At 35.9% G+C, this 12,927-nt stretch overlaps 1 protein-coding gene across 2 annotated transcripts in view; it reads left to right on the top strand.

Annotated features, from left to right (window-relative positions):
• Positions 1 to 10,599: 10,599 nt before the first annotated feature.
• P2RY10 (P2Y receptor family member 10) overlaps positions 10,600 to 12,927 on the top strand; it is a 30,104-nt gene continuing 27,776 nt past the window's right edge. For both annotated transcript variants that reach the window (XM_077144752.1, XM_077144753.1), the window contains exon 1: positions 10,600 to 10,733. The gene's annotated coding sequence lies outside the window, so the exon portion shown is untranslated. The remainder of the gene's footprint in view (positions 10,734 to 12,927) is intronic.

Below are 12,927 nucleotides of genomic sequence, written 5' to 3'. Positions count from 1 at the left end.
GTAAATAAATGAGTGAAGAGGGAGGCAAAGGAATAAGTAAAATTGTAATAGTGATTTACTGCCAGATAAAATGGATAGTGGATAAGTGATAATAAGGTCCTTGTTTTTTCTCTCTTTGGCCTCAAAGATGTTGCCGTTGTTTTATTACAAAACTATTCCAAAATAATTTTCATCAACCACATATCACCCACTGATAACAATATAAAGTATCAATTTTAAGTAGGCCTACTTTGGAATCAGGAAAAAGCAGAGCATCAGGTCATGGTACCCCCAACTCAGAGTGAGTCTAACATAAGTATGGTTTTGACCAAGAGAAAAGCAACTCCTGACATCCTGGAGCTGGCCTGGTAATATCAGATAGGCCTTGATGCTGTTAGAAGGTGGCCTGATAATCTTAACCAGGCCATATTTTTCTATTGACGATAAATGATGTCACAGAACACCAACATCAGATAAGGCCACATTACAACTATGATTAATCAGGACAAACCAATACCACTTCATAATCACGTATGAGCACAGACAAAACATGAAAATTGTTCAAGCCACAAGTTACCAAATATGCGCCTCTCCCAGATAAGAAAAGTGACAGCTGTTTCTTTACCAGTTATACCCTTAGCTTCATACTTACTTTCCCTTTTTCTGGGAAAGACACACAATCTTAGAATTTATGAATGCCCCATTTCCTGACAGCATTCAGTCCAGAACAAAGCCTGCTTTCTTAAATCCTCCCCCAAATCTTCCAAAACAATACCAAACCCTATAATTCCTTTCTAACACCCTCTTAGTGAGACACCTCATGGTTCCTCATGGTTTTTGCTCTCCTTCACTGCAACAAATAAGTGGTCTTTGGTTGGAGTGCATTCACAGAAATGGAGCATCCACTGAGATTCATCTGAAATCTTGCTGACTTAGACCAGGACCTTCAAATCAATAATAATGTGAACATCTGAGAGTCTTTATGTCTCTATCTGTTTGAGGTGCTGCTTGAGGTAAGTTCATATTAAATTGAGCCCTGATATTCCATTGAATCCCTTCATCATGGGGGATTATATAGTTTTCCTAGGAATAAGGACCATTAGAATGTTTTTAAATACTTTCATATTTGTATTATTCTTTGGTGAAATTTTTTTCTTGTCTTCTGTCATCTGCTCTTATGATATGCCAGTTTATCTAGTATCTTGAGTGTTGTTTGTCTAAGTGGGGAAAAGTCTACAGGGACAGAAGAAGCATAAGTTTGATAAGTTCTTCCTCAAGCTGACCCTTGGAGATAAGGTGATTAGAATGTCTTCTCAGAGTGCAATCTTTTGGGAAAACTTTATGTCAGCTTTTTAGTCTGTGTGATGAATTATCAAAAATTTAGCATCTTGGGCGGGCCGCGGTGGCTCAGCGGGCAAAGTGCTTGCCTGCTATGCCGGAGGACCTCGGTTCGATTCCCGGCCCCAGCCCATGTAACAAAAACGGAGAAACAGAATACAATAAAACAAGAAAATGTTTAAAAATGTTTCCCTTTCTTCCTTCCTTCCTTCCTTCTATCCTTCCTTCCTTCTCTCTGTCTTTAAAAAAAAAAAAAAAAAAAAAAAAAAAAAAATTTAGCATCTTAAACAACACTCGTCTATTATCTCAGTTTCTATAGTTAGGAAGACTGAAAGCACCTTAAATTGATTCTCTGCCTCAGGATTTCAATAGGCTGTAATCCAGATGTTGGCCAGGGCTGTAGTCTGCTCAGAGGCTCAGTTGGGGAATGACAACTTTCATGATCATTCAAGTGTGTTGACAGAAATTATCTCCTTGCAGTAATAGGACTGAGGTCCTTATTTTCTTGCTAGTTGTTGGCTGGGTTCTCTTGTTGTTCCTAGAAGCCATCTGCAGTTTCTTTCCATGTGAATTGTCCAACATGACTGCTTCATCATCTAGCCTGAAAGGAGAGTCTCTCACATCAAGGAGAGTCCAGATTTTTTAATGGGTTTTCTCCTGAATATTTTGGGCACACACAGAATAATCTCCTTTTTTATTAATTCAAAATCAACTGATTTGGGACCTTAATTGCACCTGCAAAATCCCTTCAATTTTGCCATATTTTATTGATTGTAAGCAGGTCATAAATTTCATGAACACTCAAGGAGAAGACATTATGCAAAGATATGAACACAAAGAGACAGAAATCACTGGTGGTCACTTTAGGGTCTTTCCTCCACAGTCACCATTTCCATCTTCCTAAGTCTTGTCTTTGTGTCCCTGTATTAGTTAGGGTTCTAGGGAAACAGAACCAACAGGAGATATCTGTAAATATTATGAAATTTTATAAAAGTATCTCATGCACCCGTGGGGATGCATGAGTCAAAATTCCGTAGGGCAGACTGCAAGCCATCAACTCAGATGAAGGTTTTTGGTGAATTCCCTAGGAGAGGTTGTCTGGCTGAAGTAAAGATGAAAGCTTTCTCTTTTGAAAGCTGAAGTCATTCCTTCTCTTTTCAATGCCTTCAACTGATTGTATTAAACATATCTTATTGCTGAAGACACTCTCCTTAGTTGATTGTGGATGTAATCAGCCATAAATGCAATCAACTTACTGATGATTTAAGCCCATGAAATTTAAGTCCACAGTAACAATTAAGACAGTGACTGCCTGACCAGATGAGCAGGCAACATTACCTGGCCAAGCTGACACATGAGCCTAACAATCTCTGACCTTGAGACCTGCTTTGTTTAGTTTCATCTGTCCAGAATCAGATTTTGTCTGGTCCCTGATTAGTGATTGCCTTAATTTGTCAGTATGCTGTAACAAAGTACACAGACTATTTGGCTTAAACAGCAGAAATTCCTTGTCTTGAAGTTCTGGAGGGTAGAAATCCAAAATCAAGGTGCCAGTAGGGCCATGTTTTCCCTTAAGGGTAGAATCCACTCCATGCTTCTCCCTTGGATTCTAGTAGTTGATTGAAAACTCATGACATTCTTTGGCTTCTGGCAGCAATTCAATCTCTGCCCATACCACATGGCCATCTCTCTCCCTGACCCCCCTCTCTCTTATAGATTATGCCTAAATTTCCGCTACTTATGATAACACACTAATCCAGTTTGGTTTCATCTTATCTAAAAACATCTTCAAAGATCCTTATTACAAATAGGATCACATCTATGGGACTGAGGACAAAGAATTAAACTTGTCTTTTTAGACACAATTCAGTACCTAATAATCTACATTCTGGCCTACCAAAATTCACATCCTTCTCACATGCAAAATACATTCACCCCATTCCAAAATCTTTAAAGCCTTTCAACATAGACTCAAAGTTCAAATCTCTTCTAAGTCAGCTATGTATATGGTCCTCCTGGGGCAAGATGTTTCTCCATATGTGGATCTGTAAATCCTTGAAAACAAATTATCTGCTTCTGAAATAAATAGTAGGACATACAAAAGATAGTTATTTTCATCCTTGAAGGGAGAAATTAGAAGGAATAAAATAAGTTACAGGTCTCAAGCAAGTGAAAACCCATAAGGGAAAATTTCATTAGATTTTAAATGCCTGAGTTTAATTTTCTGTGGCTCAATGATCTTTGCTTTGAGCAAACTGGGGACACTGGCCTTGCCCTCGCTAAATACCAGTCTTAACCTCACCTTTTCTGAACATCAGGGTGCTGGCCCTGTGCTCTGTGAACATCAGAGAAGCCCTGTCCTTTTGGTCTGAGGAGGTCTCTTTGTCCCAGAACTCTCCCTTCATAGTCAAAGCCTATATCAGCTATCATTACAAAATGAAGCAACACAACGACTTTATGAGATAAACAAAAATTGGTATAATTTGTTGCTATGAGACATCTTTTATGCTTTATATGAAAACACCAAAGGAAGTCCTTCAGGGTGAAACAAGGTGACTCTAGCTGGTAATTTGAATCCACAAGAACAAAGACCGCTTGTAAAGGTAATTATGTAATTATAAAAGACACTATAAAAATATGCATTTTTCTTCTTTCTCTTTACTGATTTAAAAAGCATTTGTATCAAATAATATGCATATATGCATATACAGAGAGAGAGAGAGAGAGAGAGAGAGAGTGGAGAGAGAAAGAAAGAGAGAATAGTTGACCTAAATCATATAGAAACTTAACAGATGAGTAATACATGTCAGTAATAACAAAAGGAGGTAGTTGAGAGCAAAGCTGTAATAAGCTAAGGCACTTTCAACAGATGTAAACTAATTAATAAGGTGCATTTAAATTTAACATTAATAATGTAATATGTATAGCAATAACATTACACAAAGAGAGGAAAGGGATAGAGCTAAATAGGTGTAGCATTAATATGTGTTATTAATGGAATTAAGCTCGTAAAATTCTGAAGCTGTTTCAGATTCTGATAAGTTAAGATTCATATGGTAAACCCTAGAACAATTACTAAAAATTAACTCAAAATATAGTAAAAATCATTAATGAAATTAAAATACTGAATTTAAAATATTGGGTTACAGCAAAAGAAAGCAATAAATGATGTATAGAGGAACAAAAAATACACGATATATATATATAACAAACAAAAAGTCAAATGAAAGACATAAGTCCAAAGAAATCACTTGTAAAATTATAGAGCTTTGTGCTTACTTAGACACTTTTTTCATGGAATGCCACTTTTTCTTAAAATAAGGACTGAAAGAAATAGTATGGCTATTCATATTTGGGTATTTGGCAGACGTTTCTTGATAATGATGGAAGTGAGCCTGTCACTGCAAGGACAAACAACTGACATGTATTTATTGCCAATGATAAAATTTGAACTTTAAAGTCAAAATTGAAATTTTGGAAGACTTGCAAACCATCACCATGAACTTGAGAGTTTCTTATTACTTAGACATTTTGATGAGATCGGTGATGATAGTAACAAATGTGATACAGTTTTAAAACTGTATAGTGAAACACCAACATTTGGGATATCAGTGTAACTCAGTGAAGCTAAGTTTACAAACGACCAATCTGCATGTTGTTAAGAATAACACATGCCTGAAAGACCTACTAAAAAATAAGATAGACTAATGGATTTTAATCTAATAGAGAAGGATATATTCCTTGATATTTTTTCACAATCCATGTCATGAGTATACTTTAAGAAGCTACTACTTGTCTATCTTTGGTGTCATAACAGAGAAGAATGTACATAGTTATCTGAAAATGCTATTAGAATGCTTCCCACTTTTCCAGCGACAAATCTATATGAGGCATGATTTTTCCCCTACATTAGATCCAAAACAGCATATCAAAACAGATTGAATGCAAAATAAGATATGAGAATCCAGCTATCTTCTATTAAGCCAAATATTAAAAAAATATTTTAAATGAAAAACAATGCCATGCCTACATTTTTTGTAAATTCATTATATTTCATAAAATATGCATTATTTATATTAACATGCAGTGAATTTCTCATTGTTGTTTTTAAATGATCAACAAATGAGTATTTAGAAAAATTATCAGGTTTAATGGCTAATATGTAAATATCAACAGATATACTCCACATAAACAAATGCTCTTTGGGATCCTAAATAATTTTTTGGGGGGTGATCCTAAATAATTTTATGAGTGTAAATACAATGGAAATGAGACCCAAAAACTCTGACCTGAGGAATGCTGGGAAGATACTCTTCTGCTCATCAGTATCTCACATTCCAGGCACTTGGCATCGATTCTTTCGTGCTTGCAGTGCTCTCTTCCAGAAAATCCTTTTTGATTTTAGTATGAAGGAACTATCAATCACTTTTGTATGATAACAGGAACACAAAGATTCTGGAATAGCACGATATCCATGGAGAGAAAGCTGGACAGAAAAGCCATCAAAAGGAGGCAGAGACACAAATATCCGTTCTTACCCATTCCACCATTTTCCAATGATCATCCATGGTGGCATGAAGTTAGTATGTCTCAGAACAAGACACCTGGGATAAGAAGCTGAGATAAGAAACACGTTTGCCTCATTCCTTCTTTTACTCATTTGTTCATGACCTTGACTCTATGGAAGCCAGGGAAAGTACCAAGAATTTGGGGAAATTCCATTGCTGGTTAATTCACACCATGCAGACCCAAATGGCCAGTTATTTGTCTGAACAAAACTTCCTCTTATGGATATCCTTTGAAATATATTTCTTTAGAAATTCACAACCTACGAGAGCAATATCATTCTGCATCTCAGAACTACAGCTTCCTCACCTAAGGACTCAAGTCGTAGCCATGTGCTGATATTTGTCTCCAAGAGAAGCCTCTAGGGTTCAGGAAAGTGGGACATTCTTTCAACTAAAAAGCGTTTTTTCTCACTGAAGGAAGATACTTCAGTATATGACTTAAAAAGTTTTTAATGAGAAATACTCAAAAATCAACCTCCTTCAAAGGTTGTTATATTCCTACTCATGGAGATTCATTTCCTCTTTCATTTTAAGTGCTCTTTTATGAAAAGTGATTTTTTTGAAATTACCCTCTGCCTTCATTTGTACTCTCATTGCCTTAATTCATGCTATCAATACTTTAGCTTAAATTACTGATATTTCAACCCTGTGTCCAATCCAATCTGTTTTTAGAAAGAGGTGGGGCCCTAACACCAGACTGAGTTAGACCTTAACCTTGCCTTTCTCATTTACTTGTAATGTGGTCTTAGGAAGTTAATTGACCTCTCTATGCTTCAGTTTTCTCATGGGTAAGATATGAATAATGTTATTCCTCTACTTCATAGGATTGTTTGGAGGGTTGAATGATGATATATGCATTGCCTAGAATGGTGGCTGATACATAGAAAGTATTCAATAAGTAATAGTATCCATCTCCTCCTTCAGCTCTGTTTAAAATCTTTTCATAAATTCCAGTATGCTATGGCCTCTATACTCCATGACCTTTTTTGTGTCATTGCAACATCAAAGATTCTTTTGTGCTGTTCTGTAACATGCACGTTATGCTTCAGCCAAACTTTTTTTCTTCACTATCACACAGAGAGTACATGTTTATTATCAATTCATGTCCTTGGTAATATTCCTTCTCTCCCCCTGAATCCTTGTCTTCTCTTCTCTCTCTAAACTGCCATTTGCTAAACTTCAGACACTCAAATGTTCTTCCACATTTTTTTAATGTCTACTTAGCCTCCATATTCTGTGGGTATGTACATGTTTAAATGATTACACTTTTTAAAATTTAGCTACCTATTTTAGACTCATCCTAAGTAGTATTATCCATGAAATCATGGATTTGATGTGACAATTTTACTACATTTTAAAATATCGAGATAAATGAATAACTTTAAAAATTGTTAAAAACTTTAAAAATTGTTTTAAAGTCATTATGTTTCACCTAAAATAACTTTGCATACCTCCAGTGGGACACGTTCCACATATTGGGAAACACTGATTAAACCAAAATTGCTTATTGCGCAAGGACAAGTCCATCTTCCCCAAAAGGGTCCAGCCCATGATGATATCTTCTTATTAACAGACATAACTTAATACTAAATCATATAGTATACCATATTTTATAGTTTGTTTATGAGTTATTAATTAAGCCAAAGTCTCCTGGATGATAAGAAACATGTTTTATTCTTTTGAAACCCATCCTACCCACTTAGCATTCAAGAAAATTCTTTAATTGTTGCCACCCATTAAGTACTTATTGAATTATTAATTCAAAAAATGCACAGTAAAAACCTTTAGCTATGTAATTGGATATGTTCAACTCTTGAAAACAGTGTATCTAAAGCAATTCATGTTTACTAGTCTAATGCAAGAATAATTGAAGTTATTCTTTATTCTGCCTTTATTTTTTACTCATTTGTCCCAATTTGGTTCCAGAAAGGATGAAAGTGCTTTAAAACAATGGTACTATAGTACAATAAGATAAATATAAAGTGGGTAGGAAATAATAAAGAAATAAAAGAGCAAAGACATAAAATTGAGCTATTAAGAGGCTAATCAAAAATGCACATCATAAAATTATCCCTTCACTTGCTATCACTAAACTATAAATTATCTCCAGATTTTATAGAAGACTATGTAAGAAGGGACAGATGATCAGTTGCAGAATCTTCATTATCCATAAGATTTGATTCAAAGTAGTTGTTAGGAAAAGTCTAGATCTTCCTGATACTAAGATCATGCAGGACTTGGATTCTCACAGGAAACACAGCATTTGGTATTAAAAAATGTCCTCACAATAGCCATCACTCTTTCTGTCAGTAAAGGCCTAAAAGCATTTAAAGCACCCAGGCTAAGGGAGACATGATCCATGAATTAAAGTAAACTTTGAGGGGCATTTAAGGAGAGGAGAAGAGTTTAGAACTATGAGCAAGATGGAAGAGCTGAACTACATTTTTTACTCTTATGCCAAAGATATTTATTACTTGGTTTGAGATTATTATGATTCCTGGTCTATTTGTCATAACTAGAATATACTCTTCTGAAATTAATTGGAGATAAATGTTCAATTACCAGCTTTTTTGTTATTTTTTGGCCATCAAAACACTGTACTAAATTTTTCATTTGCCTGAACTTGGATGCTGACTTTTGAACTTATTTAGCTTCCCTGATTAGGACAATAAAAGTTAAGGATACTTCCATGCAAGAGGAAAATGAGGTAATTTGGCTTCCTTCTAGCAATGTTAAGATGTGCTCTGTGAAAATGAAGGTGGGGCTGGTGGCACCATCTAATTGTCAGGAAAGGATTCCTTTTCACTCTCTGTCTTCAAAACTCAACACTTCTGGATTTTTATTTTTCCAGGGAAGAATCAGATCTTAGAAAGACTGGATCACATTGTCCAAACTCACTTGGACATGGATTTGTACCAGAAAACCAATTTACCAGTTTGTGGTGAGGACCAGAACTGCCAAATGGACAGATCTGTGTTGTGGTCTGTCAGTGTATTCTCTTCTTGGTAGGAGAGCCAAGTCAGGAAATTAAATTAAAAGTTTGGAGTAGTATAAATATATGAAATCAGAATTAGGAATGAGACTGCAACATCAAGAATGTTTCATTTGTTACATATCAGCCAGGATGGGCAACTTTCCTTATACCAGTCCACACAAGCCATGGCTTTCTTATCAATAGCCTAAGTTCTTAGTTACTGGTGATGAAAGCTTCTCTTTTCTTTCTTAAACTTTTTATTGTGAAACAACTTCAAACTTATAGGACACTTGCGGAAATAATGCAAAACCGATATTGAAAACTCCAACATACCCCGCTCAGATAACTAGATCCACCAATTTTAATATTTTGCTACATTCCCCATATAATTCTATCTATCTACCTGTCTGCCTGACTTTTATCTATATATTTCTCTATCACTCTATTTTTGAAATATTTGAGAATGCAGTGTTTACATCATGCTCCTTGTATACATAATACTGTTCTAAAGAACAAGGTTCTAAAGAACAAATTTCTAAAGAACAAGAGTTCATTAGGTAACTACCTTAAGTAGTTATCAAGTTCAAAATCTTAACACTGATATAAAGTGAAAGCTTCCCTTTTCTGTCTCCTATTGCCCTTGGTATTTGTATTGAAGATCACTGAGTGTTGAACGTGACTCTATCTAGTTTTCTAATTGGTCTAGTTTTATATGGAGAGCTAGGTTCAGATCCAAGTTTCCCTCTTCAAGAATTAAAAGAGGGCACTTACTTCTTTAATCACTCTTATCCATGAGATAACCCTACCCTGTCACCTAACTTACTTTTTTTTCTCCTTTGCTATGCTTATTACCCAGAAGTCTCTTTAGAACTCCAGGCTGTGGTTTCTGAGTGTGGTTCCCCTACATGTCCACGGAGGTTAGTGTTGCTCTGTGAGTCTTATTTCTTTAGAACTATTCTCAGACTTAGCTAAGACTATAGCCACCACCTTTATGATCTTCCTTTATTTGCAGACTAGTGAAGGCACCATAGACATTGTTCATAAAGACCAGAATCTTAGTACACTGGAGAGAGGCTGTGTAACCAGCACTATTCTTTTAGTTATTCATGCATTCTTTTAATATTCATTTATTCATTCACTTCCTCACTTATTCATACAACAAAACATTCATGAAAGTGCTTTGTGCTAGACTAGTTGGGAATTCAGAGATGAGTCAGGCATTCTCTGTGCTCTCAAGAAGTTTACAGTATAGAAAAGGGATAGAAATGTACAAAAATAACTAAATTACACATTATACTGTGAGCTCTGAGATGAGGAGTTTGGGGGAATGGTACTCCAGATAGATGAAAAACTTTAAGCAAAGATAGTCTCACTGGTGCTAACACTTACTTGTATTCTTGAGGTTCCCTCAATTTTTGCCCCTTAGGCCTTGAGGGTGCTGCACCTCTCTTTAATTACCATATAAACTTTCTTCAGATTTTGCCAGAAAATCCCATCTCATTATGGAGTCCATTGGAATCTACTGAGACAGATAGGCATGTGGTTTATGGTAGAAGAATATCAGCAGGGAATAGTGAGAAAGGCTGGTATGCAATCATTGTTTGTATAAGCATAGCTTTGGCTCCCTGCTCTTTTAATTTCTTTGCATCAATGAAAGAAAGAAATAAAACTTGAGTGGCGTCATCCGCTCAAGGGACTTACCTTTAGTCTTTACAAGTAAGGTTTTTGTGGTGAGACACCAACTGCACTCAACTTCCTCTTTCAACAACAAATTCGTCAGTTATCAACAGGAATCGTGTTGCCCCGAGCTAATACATTTTTACCCCTACCTCTCTGCAAAGGAACAAGAGTGCTAATCCTGGCTGAACTCCAGGGTAAGTTACAAACTATGGCCTGGGAATTGGTGTTTCTCTCTGGGAAGATTAGAGGTGGGGGCATGAAGATCCAGAACACAGACAGATATGGGGCCAGTGTTTGAACTGAAAATAGTCTCTGATTTCTCATATCAGACTTTGAACAGCAGGGCCTAGGGTGATTGTTGTTGAGTCTGACCAGAGTCCAAAATTAAGGTTAATTATATCAGTCTCCACCATAACTCCAGGACAGCGGGGTCTGTAATGCAGCTCACACTTTGCTGATGGCTCTTTGTAGGGTGGAACTGGGAAAGAAAGCACAAAGTAGTTGGAAAAGAGTGTGTTCAGTGAGACTTGTTGGGACAACTTGGCATATACAGTAAGAAAAAAGGATCTGTTTACATATTTCAGATGGATTAAAGTCTGTGTTTGTAGAGAAGAAAAGGAAATGTGCAAATATGTGTACTTTACTCTGATTACATGGAAGAGAAAAATTGTGTTTTTTTATTAATTAAAAAAAATTAACTAACACAACATTTAGAAATCATTCCATTCTACATATATCTATGTGATGATATTAAGAATTACTGATTGCATATTTAGAAAAATTGTGTCTTGCGTTCAATTTCCCCTATTCATATAGTTGCACAATGAACAAATATTTTTACTCATCAGCTCCTTGCTTTGGAGAATTTAGCTTTCAGAGACACAGACACAGATATTAACTTCTTCCAGGAGAGAAGGGAAAAAAGTCAGAGCATAGATTTTGGAGCTGACTGGGCCCTTAGAAATATAAATCCCCTATAACATGGATGTAGAAACTGAGAGCCTGTGAAAGGAACTCACATAAGAATAATCAGCTACTTACTGACAAAGCTGGAACTAGATAGAACTTATGTCTCCTGACTCAAGTGCCTTTTATCCTATAGCAGCCTGCATGTCCCAGACAGTACTATAAATGTATATGACCCTATGGGTGTTTAGGTCAGGAAAGTAGAAAATCTCCCAGATGAAAATTTCTGGTGAAATGATTCCAGGATCTGTATTAGATGGGTTTCTTTGTCCTTTGAAAGGTACTTTTTCTCCCACTGGGCAATAGAGCACAAAAGAGAAATGCGTATCATTTCAATGATTGCCATTCTTATTACTCTGAGTGCTAACACCTCTCAGATTTTGCACCCAGTCGTGGTGTCCCTAAAGGTGGATTTTGCCTTCAAATCAGAAAGTTCTGCATTTACAGTTGTACAGACTATTCAAATTCTAGCACAAGTGGATCATGAAAATTCAAATGAATGAGCATACTACTGGGTCATTTTAGATGGCCGGTTGTGCTTGGGGTAAATCAGTTGTCCTAAGAGACAGACCAGGCCATAGCCCCCTGACATGGCTCTAGCAAAGAGGACAGAGACTGTTAAGAAGATTTCCTTTCTATGAGTTCCATTAATTAGAGCAGTGGGTATGGCTGGCAAGGATTGGGAGTCTTTGCTTTATTTAAAAACTGTTAGGTTAGCGTGAGACCTCACGCTTCATTTTTCTCTCTCAAGATATTTTAACTATTTGGGATACCCTACACTTCTAAATAAATTTGATTATTGTTCTTTCTATTTTTCTATTTTTTCTAATTGATTCTTATAGATCAATTTGGGCAGAATTGACATCTTAACTATATTTAGGCTTCCAGTACATGAACAATGTGAGTCAATAGGTCTTCTTACACTTCATATCAGAACATTGTGCAAGGAAGTTTCTATCTAGTATCTGATCACATGCATCATAGGGAAAACAGTGATGTGTTCAATAAATATACAAGGAAATAAAAAGCTTGGGTTCTAGTTCAATTTCTTCCAATGATTCACTATATGGCCTTGGACAAGTTATTTTATTTCTCTGGGGTTCAATATTCTTACGTAGAATAAGGAGTGAGGACTTGGAATAGTTGGTATCCAATTACATAACTATAGATATAATTATTTGAGTCTAGGCTGCCAGGTACCTCAGAAGATTTACAATTATGAAGCAATATATAATAGGGCCATAGTTGGAAAATATAGCTAAAGGAAAACTTCTAGAAATAGTCAAGATCTCTAAGGGAACCTAGTAATCCTTGTTAAGGTCTTATATATTTCTTCCACATAATGTTATCATAAGAGCTTCAACTTTTACAGGGCAGACGAATGTTTTTGTAAGTAATTTCCTTTTTTCTTTACAAATGATA

Source organism: Tamandua tetradactyla, chromosome X (assembly GCF_023851605.1).
Source record: "Tamandua tetradactyla isolate mTamTet1 chromosome X, mTamTet1.pri, whole genome shotgun sequence".
Taxonomy (NCBI): Eukaryota; Metazoa; Chordata; class Mammalia; order Pilosa; family Myrmecophagidae; genus Tamandua; species Tamandua tetradactyla.
Note: the sequence above shows the minus strand (reverse complement) of the source record. Positions and strands in the feature narration are given on the sequence as shown.